At 43.3% G+C, this 12,653-nt stretch overlaps 1 protein-coding gene across 2 annotated transcripts in view; it reads left to right on the plus strand.

Annotated features, from left to right (window-relative positions):
- The window catches only part of pcgf3 (polycomb group ring finger 3), a 61,361-nt gene that overhangs the window by 773 nt on the left and 47,935 nt on the right, over window positions 1-12,653 (plus strand). The window contains exon 1 of one of the 2 annotated variants that reach the window (XM_078954417.1): window positions 2,407-2,573. The exons of the other annotated variant lie outside the window; for it this stretch is intronic. The gene's annotated coding sequence lies outside the window, so the exon portion shown is untranslated. Of the gene's footprint in view, window positions 1-2,406; window positions 2,574-12,653 lie in introns of those variants that run through there. 2 annotated transcript variants of the gene reach the window in all.

The raw sequence follows: 12,653 nt of genomic DNA on the forward strand, positions 1-12,653 counted from the left end.
TTACAATTGTTACAAAAACTCTGGAGATCAACCCCCAAGGTGAAAAGAATTTAAAATTCAAGGTGAAAGAAAAATAAAATAATAAAAATAATCATACAACTCGTAAAAATCTCATTATATACACAGAAGAACCAGAAATGCAGGAATGCATTAAAGGTTTTGCTGTTTTTTTTAAATCGTTATAACTCTTTGATTTATTGATTTATTTTAAAGCCAAAGAGAAAGTAGTGTTGGCGGTATTGAAGGTTATTCGGATTTTCTTCTTTTTAGTTTAACAGAACAGCACATTATTATCATAATGACTGTGTTTACTGAATGAATGACAAAAATGTCAGTCTCACACTTTTTGTTATCATCTGCTGCAAGTCTGCAAGATATTTGAAAAAAAAACAGGACACTGAGGAACATCTGGATGATTGTCAAAACATCTGGACTAATAGTCTGATGAGACACAAGAGGAAGTTTCTGGATGCACAAAGATCTCCAGCAAACACAGACTTTTAGAGCAACATGAGAGGAAGCAACAGACATTGTGTTGTTTGTGTGGAGCTGGAGCAAATTAGCCTCAGAGTGAGACCTCCTGTTCCTCCCGGTTTCTCTCTGCACTGAACAGATTTGTTCCTCCTTCCTGTGGCGCTGAAGAATTTTTATGGAAAATTCTTCATGTAGTTGTCATGAACTTTAAAATGTCAGTTCTATTCGTTTTCAATCTTTTATAAAGTCAGCGTAATTTCTACGTCACAAATATGATCTTTTTTTTTAAACTGCATTTTTTCGTTTGCTCCTGATTCACAGTGATTTGGAAAAAAAAGAAATTCTCAGAAGTGCAGTTTTGAGCTTAATTATCTTCATATAAATTCGCCATCATCAGATGCCACAGGAACATGCTAAAAACACAAAAAAACAAGTTTTCATTCAAACTAAAGTTAACTCAGACAATAAACCAGTTAAATCTAATTCCACAATATGAACACGTTCAAAAAATGTTGTGGACTCACCTGTATTGAACAACAGAAACTACATTTTAATTAACTTTATATTTATGATAGTGCACTATTATAAATAAATGGCAGTAGAGGAAAATTCTACGGAGCCCCTAAATTGACATAAAAGAAAAAAAAAGTAAGAACTTGTTTGCGCAAGACAGTTAACACAATTAAAACAAACTATGATCTTTTTGCGCTTTATTTTAGCTTGCACCTTTGATTGCGTGCTTTGCTAGGTGATGTCATCCCTGTACATCACCTGAAACCGCTTCTAAAGTCATGTGGTTTGTTTCGGTCATAAATCAAGAGTTTAAGTTGTTCTGATTGTTAAAAATGTTCTTTTGTCAAAGTTTTTGCATGAAACTCAATTATTGGTGGAAATCTGAATTTCAATTATTCTAATCCAGATCTCAGCCCATAAATCCTCCCTGGGATTGTTTCCAGGATTAAATGAATAAGATCCAGGCTGACTTCTTAAAAATGAATAAATGTAAAAAGAGCCAAACGAGCCAGTTCTTTGAATGGCTCCCTAAAAAGAGCCATTAATCCCATCACTAGCAGCGCATGTGTCACAAGACTTACTTTCTGGTGAGCAATGTGAAACCAGTTTTACTTCTATGTCAGTTTAGGGGCTCTGTAAAAAGCAAACACTCATTCAATTCAATTCAATTCAATTTTATTTGTATAGCCCAAAATCACAACAACAGTCGTCTCGATGGGCTTCGAAGTAAAACATGAACTCAAAAGGATCATGAATACATAGAGTTCAATAGAAAAATACTAAAATGAACTAACAAACTGACTAAACTAAACTGGTATCCCTGCCCTTTGACCCCCCTCAAAATGCTGTTTTAATCTCTACAGTTCAGGTATTTTACTGAACCGTAGAGATCAATAGAGCAATAAATGTTGTGGACTTTATTTCATGTTTTCATGTCTGATGTTTTTCAAGAATCCAGCTTCTTTTCTTTTTTTGTTTTGTTCTTAAATTCCGTTTTCAAAAAGTCCAACGTTTGATTTCAGTTTTCTACCACAAAGTGGTTCATCACAGTTTAGGTGAGTTTTCTCCACAAATGTGCTTTCAAAAGCCAACAGTCCTTTAACAGCTTATCAAACTATTGATTGCACGTTGTAAAAAGGTGAAAAAAATGAAAGTAGAACTAAATTTCCTTAATTATTAAAGAAATAAGGAAGATAAAAAAAAAAAACTAAAATCTGTTTTGATGTTTTTGGGGGGGGTCCCTGTTGTTAAACAAATATATTGCTGGTTATAACGCATACACATTGTGTGATAACTACATCAGTAAATAACTATAGGTCTTTATAACTGTCTTTTGATAAGAAAATAGACTTATTTACTAATAAACTTCCTGCAAAGTGAATTAAATAAAAAACCAGGAATCGTTTGCCCTCATTCACCCCGCCCCCTCCCTTCCCCAAGCTTGGCTGTTCTGCGCATGCGCCCCACGGAGAACAGTTTCGGCCTGTTCCGCCAGCGCTCGGTCATTTTCGCCTCTTTGTTTTACTGATAGTGGATTTAACTCGCATTCAGCCCAACATCCAGCGGACCGCGCGGCTCTCAAACAGGTCAGTCCACCGACTTGTTGTCCGCGTGCCTCGGTCCTCGGCGGCCGCGTCGGCGGGCTCCCCCCCCCGCTCCTGCTCGGTTTTCGCGTGCCTCTTTCCGCTCGGGGCTCCGGGACACGCTGCTGGTTTGTGTCCGTGCGGCGGCGTATGGCGGCGCCGGGCCCTGCAGTTCCACACCAGGGTTTGAGGGGGGGTTACAGCGGGGGGGAAAGTGTGCCATTCGGGCGGCTTTCGGGCTTTAGCATGCACGAGCGCGGCTAGCTGTGCCGGAGACGTCATGTTTACCTGCTGTTGTGCCTCTGAGCCAAGCAGCAGATGTTGTTTCCCATTCAGATGGAATGTTCCTGAAAGCTCGTTCTCCACCACTAGGCTCTCCTCTTCCTCCCGCTGTTGCCCAAAGTTCTCCGTGCTGGGGGGGCTGCATCAGGTTGGGGCACATTTTGGTGTCTTCTGACCCCCCCAGCAGCGGCGATCAGTGTGACATTGTGGGAGGAAGGCGTGCAGTCAGAGAGAGCAGCCAACAAGTCTGTCACCCCCCTCCACTTTCTCATCCTCTTCATCCTCAGCAGGTCATTTTCTAACTCCTGTGTGAAGGACTCATGCGCGTGCGTGCGTGCGTACCGCTTCCCCAGGTGACCCGCGGGTGGCTGTTTCCGGGTGTCGTTTGTCCTCCAGCTCCCCTCCTCCTGTGATGTTTGATGAGGGAGTCAGCTGTCATCTTCATCCTCTGAGGAGAACTTCCTCCTGGACCAACGTGTTGGTCTCTCACTGGACTAGCTTTTTGGAAAAAAACCATTCCATGGATTTTATGACGCCCCCCCCCCCCCTAAAACAGTACTTAGTGGAGCCAGGTGCAGTTAACCAAAGCCTTGTTTCCAGTGAGCGGTACGGTACGCATTTCCATCACTGTCTACTTCTAAAGTTGACGATCCGTAGCATTTTGGGGCCCCCATTGGTTTTAGGTCCATAGAAAAATGGAACGAAACAATTAGGGGGGGCTACTGTCATCACACGATGTGACCCGTTGATTGGCGGACGGTCATTACGACAAAAGAAAGCGCCAAACCTCTTTTCGGCTGTATTCCTCTCCGCCGCCCACAATCTTCTCTCAAACAACATGAAGTGACTCGTCTATACCAACTTAAAAAGCTGCTGGAGGACCTCCGTTGTTGTTGTTCGTCGCACTACTATGACGTAATGTGACGCAATCGATCTACACCCCGCATTCGCCGTGACGGTCCAACTTTGAGTGGAAACGCTCACCTGAATTTCCTGAACCATTCTTAATCGGGCCGTACCATACCGCTCAGTGGAACCGAGGTTCAAACGACCTGAAGGGTCTTGTGGTCTCAAGGCTGCTTTCAGACCGGAATAGTCGATCTTCTTGTGGTCTTTGACTCTGTACTCTTCTAGGTGAGATGACAGACATCTTCTAGATTTTTCTGCTTGTTGACTTCAGGCTTCTGCTTTTTTAACTTTCCAAAATACACAAGACTAGAATCACCAATCACAGCCAAGCGGTCCGCCTGTGTTCCCACTGTTGAAAACCATTGTTTGATTGGACCACACCAAAGTTCAGCGGCTCCCTTTAGGGGGCGCCACAGAAAATTGCCTCTATCTAACCCATCATCCTCATGTACTCCTCTTCCTCCTCGTGGCTCCATCCTCAGCATCCTTTCACCAACATCATCTGCTTCCCTGCATTTATCTCCAGAACATTTACCATGATCTGTTCCTCTCTTGGATTCATTCCTTATCCTTTTTGGTCTCTCCTAAGGAGAACCTCAACATCTTCATCTCTGCTGCAGCCTCCGGTTCTGCCTGGTGTCTCAACAACATGGCGTCTCTCAACACGGTCTTCTACACCTTTCCTTTCGTTCTCGATGACACACTTTTCTCAATCCTGACGCCTCTCCAGCTTCTTTCCTTCTTTTCTGATCTGATCTAGGGTTGGTTTGTTCCAAATGCACCTGTTCCTGATTTTAAATCCGTTTGGTTCTAAAATGACCTGATCTGAATCCAATATGAGATTTTACATTCTCACCATTGACTGTATAAGAAAACTGGACTGGTGTTCATAACAGGAAGTGGCTCCAAGAAGCCAAAACCCCATAGTCGTATACAGAGTATCAGCTGTTACTCGGTCCTTCTATTGGTCATTACTATTCTTGATCCGATTCCTTTTGTCAACATCTTCTTCATAATTTTTTTTTTCTGGTTGCACTTATAAACAATCAGACGACTCGATTCAAAATAGGCGGTCTCACGTCCAAAACATCTGACAGAATATGTCTAGCCCGCCTTTAAGTGGTAGGGGTGTGGCCTTCCTACAAGCCCGCTCTGCTTATAGATGACGTCTGGCTCCAACATGGCGGCGACTGAATTGACTTCATTTGTTGGAGCCGCAAGCTACCCATTTATCTACGGGTGACATCACACTCACTCAGTTCAGTTGTCACCTACAGTTGATGATTGTGGCGACACCATAGCAACGGGACGCCAGTGTCAGACTCCACTACGGCTGTTTTGGTGTTTCCCAACAGAATCATGGGTAGGGGGGAAAAGGGTGACATTCAGGTCTTTTATTTTGGTGACCTAGAACATTTTTGACAAAAGCAGCACAGCTGATTTGTGTGACTGAAAAATATTTATTGTGACACCTTCCAGTTTTGTGGTGAAATGTTTGCCGCCCCAATAATGGAGATGATGCCCAATAAACATCTTTTCTGATCAAACCGGAAGCTGAACATTCTCCAAAATGTTTGCATTGGGTTTTATTTTGGTAAATTTTGCGTCTCACCCAGTCCGTTCAGCTCGGCTGCAGAAAAGCCGTCTTAAAAACCTTGTGGTCAGCAGATTGCAGAATCAATGCCGGCTCTCTCCGGACCGCGGCTCAGCGGCAGAGCGTCCGGCACGTGTGGTCTGAGAAGGAGCAAACCCCGGCTGATTGTTGAGGGCGTTTGACTCCAAGGTCGCCTGCTGGTGTACTAACGAGTGATTGTGAAGGTAAAAACACAGTTTTCTGCTGCCGAGGCTGCAGCTCGCTCTGACCTTCCCCTCGGATGCTTCAGAGAGCAAAGACGCTGGCGGGTTTTCAACCTTCATTCTGTCTCTGAAAAGGGAAATCCGCTAGACATCAGACAAAACCTCTCTTAACGCGTTTCTCTGAAAACCTGTTGGCCTGAACCATTACTGCTAAAGAACAGATTTCACTTCATCTCAGACTCTCTGGGGCCGCATAATCCTCAAGGCTGTTCGGGTTTTCAGCTGGGGTCGTAGGTTACTTTTAATTACCTAAATAATAAGCACAAATATTATGTGTTTGTAACCTAAAATGAGACCAAACCATAGTAGAATGAGCGTGACGTGATTTGTGAGCTTCTCCAGAAGAAGAAACAGAAGCAGCAAAACATAAGTTTTCTTTGTTGGAGAGGAAATAAAAGCAGACAGCTCCATAATGGAGACACTAAACAACTGTACCCCCCCCCCATCTGCAGATGAAAAAAACACAGTTTGGAGGAACAGATCAGCTGATCCAACCAAGCCCTCGTTTTACCTCTAACAAAATTTCCTCGATGAGATCCAGCAGGAATTGAGGGCAGATTCTGATGGCGCCAATTGCTAAAATAAAATAAAAAAGGTCATTGTTGTTGTGGTTGTGTTGATGAGAAGATGCAAGAAGATGGAGCTTTGCAGGAGGGAAGGAGCCGAGACAATTTCTCTCCTGGCATGAATATAGAAGCTTTTATTTTGGAACTGGTTTCTGGAAAGATCACAGCTCTTTTTTTCCATTTTCTACCTGCAGCTTTATAGAAGAGCCTTCCGTACACCTGGACGTCTGTTAAGTCGTGAAACAGCTGTTCCGTCTCATGGAAGTCCACCTTAACCCGTTTAAAACCTTCACCTGTTCTTCTTCTGAGTCGTCGGTCTCTGTTTGGATGACTTCTCCTCTGCAGAACGCGATCTATCGCTCTTCGTCGTTGTGGACGTCTTTCTCCTCCTTGATTTTTATTTATCCATCAGGCATGCAACATGCATCTGAAAAGGAGCCCCACACCATCACACCAGCGCCACCGTGTCTGACCGTTGCTCTCAAAGTGCTGGTTTGAGTCCAGATGTTTGTGGACGCTCTCCTTCCAGAAAGTTCCTCTGGTGACTCATCAGAACATCGTTTAGAGGGTCAACCAGATGTTCCTCTGCAGTATTTTTCTCCTTGAACTCTCCCTTGGATCCATGTTTGTCCAAAAGTCTCTTTCTGACTGTTGGATCGTGACCTCTGACCTGAACTGAGTCCAGTGAGGTCTGACCTTCCTTCCGTCTTCTTCTGCTTCTTTCATGACCTCCTGGAGGAGTTCTCCTTGTGTTCTTGGACTCCTGTGGAGGTTCTTCACTGTTCCAGGTTGTCTTCATACATGGATGATGGATCTCATTGTGACTCTAATGTACCTTTGTAACTCCTTTAGAACGGGTCGTGTTGGAGATCTTGACACTCCTGTCTCTAGTGTCAAACCCTGTAGGATATCAGGCGTCTCTCAGCAGCCAGATAGTCCGGAGCAGCTGATAACATCCGCCTCCACGCCTGCGCTTTCGCTGATTGTGTCTGCTTCGTGTCAGCACCAGGCCGCGTAAATTTGACTTTTGCGCCCTAGAAGCTGACAGACAGTTTGAGAATGATCTGCCAATATCCAGACTGGGCAGAGAAGAGGTTCATACGGTGACGATGAAGGTATCGCAGTCATCGGTTTGTAACGCAGGATGTTCAATGGGGCTTCAGAGCAGAAAACTAGAAGTTTAGCTTCCTGTTGGCACTTTGCTGAAGACAGGAAGACGTCGTGCTGCTGAAAGCTCCTGGATTTTGTTGCTGGTGTCCTCCAAGCGCATTGTCCAGCAGGTTTTATGTGGATGGTGGGTGGACTATTTGATAGTTGATGAGCACTGATAAGCACCAACTTCAAGCTTTTGATTCAGTTGAAAAAAACTCTATATACTTTAGTTTGATCTTGAGGGAAAATAAGAGTTTTTAGACAAGTATGAAGTTTAATCATTGATTGTATAAGACAGGGGTGGCGAACAAGTTTGACACAAAGAGACAACATTTTTAACTGTGATAGTCAAAGAACCACACCACGCACTGACCTGCCAATAATAATGAGGGCTTAGATTTATCTGCGCCTCTTCTTGGTGCTCAAAGCGCTTAGAATGTGTCCATCATTCATTCACTCCTCATTCATACTTGGTGATGGTAAGCTGCTGATGTTGCCACAGCTGCCCTGGGGCAGACTGCCAGTTCACACCTACAGCCCCTCTGACCATCACCGGGATATTCATACACCAGTGGATCTGCACTGTAAATGACTGGGGGGGGGGGATCGATCGACCCTTCGATCATTGGACGACCCGCTCTACCGCTTGAGCCACTGCCGCCAAGACATACACACACAAACACGCAATTAAAGCCATGTTATTTCCCATAACACACTCCTCTCCTTACAGTAAAACAGCAAGTATTGCACTTGGGTTTATTTCAAGGAAAGTGTCCCCCCAATACACACATCAAATGCAGCTTAGCCAGAGTTAACTCTGGAGGTCAGATACCCCGTCCACACACACACACTCACTTTCTCACTGTCTAATTCTCTACCTCTCTCTGACACACACAACTACTCAGTGACGTGCGGTAAGGTTGATGGCTGGTGAGGCACTGACTCCTCTGAAGTCCGATTTACGATCATAAAAACAGAATATTTCACCGTTCATCCAACAGTATTTAACTGGGAAGTCTTTGTATCTCAACATTCCTCTTTCAATGATCCTTACACCAACAAATACACACAATAAACATTAATTACATTACATTTCAGATGTGTGTTGCATACATTTAATTTTGACCATCAGTAAAAATGTGTTACTTTTCTCTGCCAAATTAATTTTATTATTATTTGTTTTTATTACCTTCTGATGGATTTGAGTTTGGTTTAAGAGGAGAAGAAAACTAAATATGAAATGAGCCAAAGAGCCACGGTACCCGTGTGTTCACGACCATAGGGTGCAGTTTCAGTTATGGGTGCTTTTTCTGTATTTGACACATACAAAAGGTGTTAACACAATTCCGTAAAACATGCATGCTAGTGTGTGTTTAAAAAAAAAGGCAGCGGGAGCAAAACTGAGTTGGTTGTGACCTCCTTGAAAATGTTCGGTTTTCATTTCCTCTGCAAAAGTTGCTGCCTTCAGTAAAGTTGGTCTTTGGCCGCCTCGCTTTATTTGCGCGGAAACTCCACTGCATCTTCTTCGGGGAGTTCTTTTTCCAGCTTTCTCCACTTGTGAACCATGGATTCATTCATCTTGAATTCTCTTACAGCTGTTGGATTCATCCGCGTAGCTGATAGCGTTCAGTTTAAACTGTGCTTCGTAATCGTGTCTCTTTGCAGGCGGCATTTTCAGGGTTTCCAAAACGCTGTTGTTCTGTATGGTGCACATACCTGCACGTTTGTACTACTGTCGTCTTCTTTCATGTCCCAACTTCTCTCCTTACCGTTCTCATGCTGTCGTCTCCAACGTTGTCCTCACCGAAGTCACACTACACATTAGGCGCACCGCACCATAGTCGAATGGTTGTTAAATACGGTAAATGTAAAACATGGTAAAAGGAAAAGAGCCGCATTCTTATTGGCCGACCGCATGCGGCTCAAGAGCCGCGTGTTCGCCACCGCTGGTATAATGGAACTGGACTGAATGGCCCCTCCCTCCCCCTGTTCTAAACAGGAAGTGGCCAAAATCCTTATAGACTTGAATAGAGAAATAACCAGCTGTTACTCTCTCATTCTATTTGTTCTTTCTCTGGTACCTTTTTTTTTAAACATTTTCTTGATAATCTTTAACTTTTTTAATGACATTTTTTTGTGTAGCACAAGTTAGTCAAGTTAGAAACCGACCATTCAGTTTGTCAGATTCTGCTGAGCCCGCTTTCAAGTGGTGGGGGTGTGGACTTCCGACAAGCTCACTCCTGATTGGCGAGAGGGGTTGCTATAGAAACTACAACTCAGACTGACTCTGACCAATCACTGCTAACTGACATCCTCAGACTCCAACATGGCGGTGCCTGTTTTGCGGAAAAATGGCAACTTAATTGACTTCATTTGGTTGGAGCCGGAAGAGCAACAAAGGCAATTTGAATTAAAGATGGAATGTATTGTGGGTAAATAAACTGTTCCAGTGAAATGGAAATGTTGTTTATTTATTTATTTTTGCCATTTGTTTATGTATCGTAAGTTATGTTGTCATGGCAGTATTGATCACTAATATTGCATATTGGGAGTTTTCCTCATATCGTGCAGCCCTAAGTTTGGGTAAATGAGGTGAAGTGAGGTGGTTTAAACATTTACTATAACATGATAGTCTGAGGGCCTTCAGTTTTTTTCTAAAGTGTTTAGAGGTTGTTTGGAGTAACTTCGCCCCCAAGTGAGCAGCTGTTGAAACTGCGTGATGCTTCAATGCTGTTGGTTCATTTCAGTCTTTGCTTCTCTCCTGACAGTGCAGTGTGAAACCGAACCAAATGAAATCATGTAGTTACTTCTCTCAGTGCTGTTCCTTTTAGAGCTGTGGTTCAACGTCCATTCATTCAGTAATATGCAATCTTTGCATTCTCAAACACAACAATAGCGTGACTGTTGACGTGGAGTAAGCCTGCACTGATATCCCATCAACCCTTTGAATGAATGAATAAACACGTTTATTCATTCTCTTGCATACTTGTCGTCTGCAAGTGCATGCATCAGATTGGAGCAGAGCAGGGAGCTTGTGGCCCGCAGACTGTAGATTGTACGTAACGTTTTGAAGAAAGAAACAGTTAGAAGAGCACTTTTAAGATTAATTTTCTTAGTATACGTCCTCCATCATGAAAAAAGGGCTACAAGAACAGGCTAAGAACACCAAAAACATCGTTTTCAGATGGATGCATAGATGGATGAGCAGGATATGAACTCAGAGCTTCTCAGGAAGAAGAAAACTGAAGCAAAACCATCTACTTTTTCTATTTTGCAAAGGAAATAAAAGCACACAGCTCCATAATGGAGACACTAGAAAACTGTGGTTCCGTCCCCTTAATCTGCAGATATAAAAACCATTGTTTGGAGGAACAGATCAGCTGATCAGCAGTGTAGTTACTCATCAGTGCTGTTCCTTTTTAGGAGCTGTGGTTTAACGTCTTCCATTCAAATAGTGTCTTCAACACAACAATAAAGGAAAATACCAAAGAGGTCGATTTACTGAAGTGTACATTTATTTGATCTGTGAAGCTATTAGTCAGTTTTTAACCAGATCAGGAAAGCCGAACCGGTTTTTCACGTTTTCCACTTGATGTGAAGCTGATGAGTGAAATGCTCTGAAATACTGAATCATTAATGAAGTCTCTGTGTATTTGGAGCTGCAGACGGACAGTATCGAAGGTCTTCTGAATTCGGTGGCCTGTCGGCCCTGCAGGGGATAAACAGGGTCAGGGTTTCAACAGCGGCACACTGTGACAGCGCCGTTTAACGTTTCTGTCAGTGAAATGATCTCGTATGAGCAAACCAAACCAGAATTTAATTACCCCCCCTGCCCTGTTCGTCAGCCCAGCGTACAGAGCTCTGATGGGTAAAGACCGACATCAGTCTGGGACTCACCCGCTGGTCAGGGTTCAAACCGAGCACAGCACGTCGGGCCGTCGCCGCAGCGAGCCATGTAAACACAGGCGCAGAAAACGGAAACGGGAACTCCGCTTTTTGGTCTGAGAGCGGCGTCTGCTGCTGTGATTTTTCTGCCTCTTCCTGTGGCACAGCTGCCACAAAACGCCGTCTACCTGAGAACCAGCACGCAGTTTGGCCTTGGTCTTCATCGGACCTGGACCTGCGGTTCATCTGAGGGTCTGGATGGTTTCGCCGATGTGAGCCTGACTGACCCAAAATCTACAAGCGTGCTCAAACTGGGGAGCTGAAAGACGGTTTACTTACATTTGAAGAGTAAAATCTAAACTTTTTGTCCTTAGAAAACAACATTTTTCTCCCAAAATGCAAACATATCTGTCTTTTCTTTTACCAATCATAGGCAGAATACTTGGAAAAGTATCAGGAATCTCTGAGAAAGTTCATAGCCTTGAAGCCTGATATATAAAAACTGTACAGAATACGGAAAACCAACACATTTAACGATCTATCCCACCAAAATAAAAGGTTTGAGGTCAAGTCGAGGCCTCATTAACTAATTAATCCTAACGACCTTCGTCAAATCACTCAGATTTATACAATATATACATTATGATGAAACGGTTACAGTCCCAATAGCATTGGTTTGGTTTATGTTCATAAGGACTCCGATCGTCCAGACGCTTTCATAAGCAGAGCTGTACAAAGTCTCCTGTTGTGTTTCTCGGTACAGTTCTAGTCTCTTTTTTTCACAGCTTCTCTGTTTTAAAGTCTTTCATCTACAGCGTCTGTTTTGAAGAAAATGTATACGTGGTTTTATCAGGAAAGTGGAACCATGAAGACCCGCTGAGTGTTGACCTCATCAAATGACTTTCAGATCTCCACCGGATTACAACCGTTTTTCAGTGTCGGACGATCAGAACCTCAACGGTTGTTCATCACGAGCCCTGAAAGGAGCGGCTTCAGGTTCACGCCGTCATGGAACGCCTTTACGTCCAGGACGCCGTGCTGCAGTAAAATCTACAATTTACAGCCACAGCTAAAGACCTCAAAGGAAATGGTTATTTGAGGAAGATAAAGTTGAGTTCAGAGCCGGGCCTAAAAGCTCTCAAGTTTATTGATTCAAGCTTTCACTTCAAGATTTATTAAACCCAGCTGGAGAAGCAGAAAGCTGGAAAACGGCAACGAGCGAAGCACAGCCGCTCAAGTTAGGATTGTTGTTTGTAATTACTACAAATGAGAATACCAAACAGTAGTTTGATACACAACAAATGAACAAAAACCTACAACAAATCCCAGGGTATTTCGACTTGTTGGAATATTTTTTAAACCTAACGCCTGAATAACTTGAGGGAAGTTTATCATTTTAACCTTTAGTCATGTGAGTTTCGCTGAATCAAGA

The sequence above is a fragment of the Oryzias latipes genome, chromosome 10 (assembly GCF_053564925.1).
Source record: "Oryzias latipes strain Hd-rR chromosome 10, Olatipes_Hd-rR_3.1".
Taxonomy (NCBI): domain Eukaryota; kingdom Metazoa; phylum Chordata; class Actinopteri; order Beloniformes; family Adrianichthyidae; genus Oryzias; species Oryzias latipes.